Here is a 4752-nt window from a genome sequence, read left to right as displayed (position 1 = left end):
TAGCATTCTGGAAAGTGTTTCGACAGCTTTGTGGGAAACAACATTTATCCTACCACTGGTTAGGCAAAGACAACTAAATCTCAGTGCTATACAGGCTACCAGTTTGCCCTACTGAGTTCTACAGAGACCTGGGCTTCATGGTGAGAACATTTCTCACAAAACAACAGAAAAAGAAAAGGAAATTTGTATTTTTGTGCTGAGTCCTTAATATTGCACTCTTGAGCCTTTTCATGGTAACAGGCCACAGTATTTTCCCATTTAGAAAAGGAGTTATAAACCAGATGGTGTTGACATAGTTCTGTAATCCAAATTTTCAGTATTATCCTGATATCTGATTACAGGTTTATTAACAGGAATTAGCATACCGGGGAACAAGAGGTCCGATTCAGAGACCACCATGGGCGACAAAATGGATATGTCTTTAATGGATGACATCATTAAGCAGAACCGGAGCCAGCAAGAAAGTCACCGGTAAGGCCAAGGCTGCGGTAGGGCCAGCTACCAGGGTGTCCCCGGTGGTGCAATGCAGGCCCCTGTGTGGGGGAATTGAGGCAGCAGGCCTCTGAGGAACCGGCCTACCACGTGTGGTGGCACTGCAAGAGGAGTCAGGAACAGGCCAGCTGCCTACAGCAGGCCAAAACAACTTCCAAACAAGTGGCAGCATGACATCTTTGACAGTGGCTTCTGGGGTGAAGCCTGCATAGAGACCATTGGAAAGCTGTTGTTGTCAAACCTTGACTGCGGGGTGAAAGACATGGATATTCAGGAACAATTCTCAGAGTTTGGAAAACTGAAGAAAACAGCTGTGCACTATGATCACTCTGGATGAAGTTTAGGGACAGCACATGTGCACTTTGAACAGAAGGCAGATGCCCTGAATGCTATGAAACAGTACAATGGTGTCCCTTTAGATAGCCGCCCCATGAACATTCAGCTGGTTACATCAAAGATTGACACGCCAAGAAGACCTGAACAGACCATAAACAGAGGTGGCATGAGGAGAAACCATGGCTCTGGGTGTTTTGGTGGTGGCTGCACCCGGAAAGGGACCCGTGGATGCAGCCATGGAAGAGGTAGAGGTGCTGACAGGAACTCAAAGCAGCATCTTTCTGCAGAGCAGTTGGAAGCAGATCTGGATGCTTACAATGCACAGATGGTCACCAGTTAAACAGATGAGCAAATCCACAGAAATATCGGGACCCTGAAGCTTCGCCCATAATCCCTAGAGGCAGAGTTGGCAACTGGATTGTGCAGACAATTGTGGATTTCATTTTCGTTTCTCATTCTTTTTTCCCTGTTATAAATGGGATCTAAAAACTCATAAAAAGGGGCTTTCTTTCCCTTTATTTAATTCTGAAACAGACCTGTTTTGTACCGAGTTATTTTGGGGATAAATTTTACTGGTTACTGATGTGGAGAAGGTGGCATTTTCACCTTTGCCATAATAAAGTAGAATTGTGTGTAGAAAAAAATCAGAATTCTGGCAACAAAACCTATTGTGTTTCAGTTTGGTGTGAGCTCACCTAGTGGGGTGACTGTTTTCTTCCCACAGGAGGAGGGTCAATGCTTGTAGCCTGCTCAGGGGGATTTTTACAGATAATGGATGCTGCAGAGTTGCAGCAGTCTGCTTTGTGTGGGTGAGAACAGATTGCTTGCTGTCTCCCTTGCTCCTCCTGAGGGTTTCTTGGAAAATTATATGTTAACCATATTTCTTGCTTCCAGATTTTCATTAAATTTGGTATATTGTAAAGTAAATACTTCATTTTGTGTGCTTTTGTGATCTGAATAATTCAGTTCCATTTCTGTTCCTGAGGTTTGACTGGGAAGAGATTGGAAGTGGCATTCAATTTACACTCACTGAAAATGGTTTCTAGGAATTTTCAGTGTTATACCTGTGTATGGCAACTGGGGAATCACTTTTAGAGTCCTATATCTTTAACTACTTAAGTACAGTTATATGTTAAAAATCCAGGTACTTTCCTTTTGAATGATCTCTTTCTCATGTGGGGGACAAGAAATTACCCATATCTGCTCACCTGCCAAGCCAGACAAATAGTACTAGAAAGTAGAGAGGGAAGAGACAGTAGTGAATGATCTGGTGGGAAACAATTCAGTTTTGCCACATTCTGTTTCACTAGAAATAATTCTATAGACTTCCAATTAGAAAGATCTCAGAATTTTCTTGCTATAGCTATGAGAAGACTTTCTACATAAGAATTGGTACTAGCAGGCAAATCAATTTTATATGAATATTCATGTGAGTCATGCATAGGGGATTTACATCCTCCTTCAAGATATATCCTTCCCTAATGCTCGAAAATACTCTGGTCTTCCATTACCAGACATGACTTTCCTGTGGTTGAGAACTCCTTAAGTCCAATTAGAAGCTATTGGTTACCACCAATGTATGTATGCTGCTCTTGCAGCCTTCAGGTTATCATGCAGTGCAGACCATTGATATGGTTCATAATTTTCATACCTGGAGGACTGTTGGCTTTAACATTTTACAGGTTTCCTTATGATAACAAGAAAGCTAGGCCCCAGTGAGGAGGCTGTAAATTCTTGTCCACATCAAGACTCCTGGCTCTGACTAAAGCACATGGCTTCTTCAGCATAAAGCTCACCTGCTACTTCTGGGAGGCAAAGGGGAAAACCACAGTAGATTGTAATGTTTTTGAAATATCAAGGACATCAGTGTCCAACAATAACAAAGCAGGAATCTGTGGGTGCAATGTAAGAAAGTCCATGGCCCTGGTGAAGAGCATCATGAGGTAATAATGGAAGATATCATTTATACTCTAACTGAATATGCTTATAGACACTTAGATGTATTACAGCCATATTTATAGATGATAATATTTAGAAGCCTTAAAAACTTTTCAGACATCCTTACATCCTTACTCTTATATTCTCTCTTCTTTTTGTTTATGTCTATCACTTTTCCATTAATCACACACACACACACACACACACAGAGAGAGAGAGAGAGAGAGAGAGAGAGAGAGAGAGAGAGAGAAACAGACACTCCATTTCTTCCTTTTAAGATTATTGTTTCCTGTTTTATTATACTGCTCATTATTCCCCCACTCCATACAGGAATCTCATTTTACTTTTGTAGATATTCTGGTTACTTCAGGTTGCATACTCACTTTTAAAGCTTGGACCTAAGAACTTTCTATAAGAGAGAAGATGCCATCTCTGTTTATCTGGGTCTGAGTGTATCCTCTCAATATGATCTTTTCTTGGTCCATCTATGTAGCTGTAAATCTTATGATTTCAATTCTCTTTAGAGCTGAATTGTGTTTCATAGCATATGTGTACCACATTTTCACTATCTATTTGTCTAGTTCAGGGATACATAGGATACTTCCATTTTGCAGCTATTGTGAAGAGAGCAGCAATTAGAAAATGTCTGAACATGTATTTTTGGAGAAGGATAATAAGTCCTTTGAGACTATGCCAAAGCCTAAAAGGGCTGGTTTCACTTGCTAAATTTATTTAAGTTGAGGATTTATTTATTTGAGGATTGTCCATATTGCTGTCCAGAATGGCTAGATTTTTACTCATGTTATTTTCATTTACTATGTCTTTTTTGATGCTGTTGCTACTTTTTGTTATTAGCAGTATTTTTCTTCCATATGTGTGAGAATTAATGATTTGCTGTCTTGCCCTTGGATGATTACCTCCCATTTTTCTGGAATTTAGGATTCCTCATGACGTGAATCCCATATTCTCATGGGTAAATCCTCTGATTCTGTATAAATTTTAACTTAGTTATTGTCTGCAAATCTGCTTTAGTGAAATAAATTGTCTTAACATGAGAGAATTTTGAAATGCACTTCCATCTCCATCAATTTTAAGATAAATTTGTTTCTTGATGTAAAGTATAGTTGAGACTGATTTTCCCTTCAACTTTAAATGGCATTCAATGTTCTCTGGATTTAAGATCATTATCTAGATATATGATATTTTGATTCCTTGGGTACCTTCATGTGATTTGACATTTTCTTTTTTATTAATTTAATTTTTAATAGCTTGCTTCACATGTCAATCCAAGTTCCCTCTCTCTCCCTGCCTCCAGCACCACCCCACCATCCCCCCAAGCCTCCCACCTATCCCCCTTCCTTCCACATATGGGATATCCAGAGTCTGTCATTTCGCTCCAGGCTGAGAGACAATCCTTCTTTGTGTTATGGACACACGAAGTCCATTTGCATGCCAGGGATAAACATTGATCTAGGGCCCAGGGCCCAATAGGTTGCCCAGGGTTCTTCAATGACTCTGACACTCAGCAGGTCTGGATCAGAACCATGCTGGCCTCCCAGCTATCAGTCTGGGGTCCAAGAGCACCCCCTTGTTCAGATCAGCTGCCTCTACTGGTTTTGCCAGCCCATTCTTTGCCAATTTGCTCCTCGCTCCTCTTCTCTGTCACTGGTTTCCATGGGTTCATTTCAGTGTTTAAGTGTGTGTCTCTCTTCCTCTGCTTCCAGTCACTGGATGAAGGTTCTAGGATTCCATAAAGGATACTGATGACTTTCTTTATAACAGCTCTCAGTATTAATTTTTTCTTTTTTTCATCCCTTATATGAATAAGTGCAAGTCATCTATCTGCCTATTGTTCCTGAAAGAGAAACTAAAAGAAGAAAAACAGAAAGTAATGACTAAATCTCCAATAACCATGTCCCAGGGTAGTGTACATGTCCACTTTTCTAGAAATATTATATGTTCAGATACTGCAAATCATTAATTTTT

The 4752-nt window shown here is 40.3% G+C and overlaps 1 pseudogene; it reads left to right on the top strand.

Moving 5' to 3' along the window:
- The first annotated feature begins 397 nt into the window (after positions 1-397).
- LOC121138025 lies at positions 398-1258 on the top strand (annotated as a pseudogene).
- The last annotated feature ends 3494 nt before the right edge of the window (positions 1259-4752 follow it).

Source organism: Mesocricetus auratus, unplaced genomic scaffold (assembly GCF_017639785.1).
Source record: "Mesocricetus auratus isolate SY011 unplaced genomic scaffold, BCM_Maur_2.0 contig_2134_pilon_obj, whole genome shotgun sequence".
NCBI classification, from domain to species: Eukaryota; Metazoa; Chordata; class Mammalia; order Rodentia; family Cricetidae; genus Mesocricetus; species Mesocricetus auratus.
Note: the sequence above shows the minus strand (reverse complement) of the source record. Positions and strands in the feature narration are given on the sequence as shown.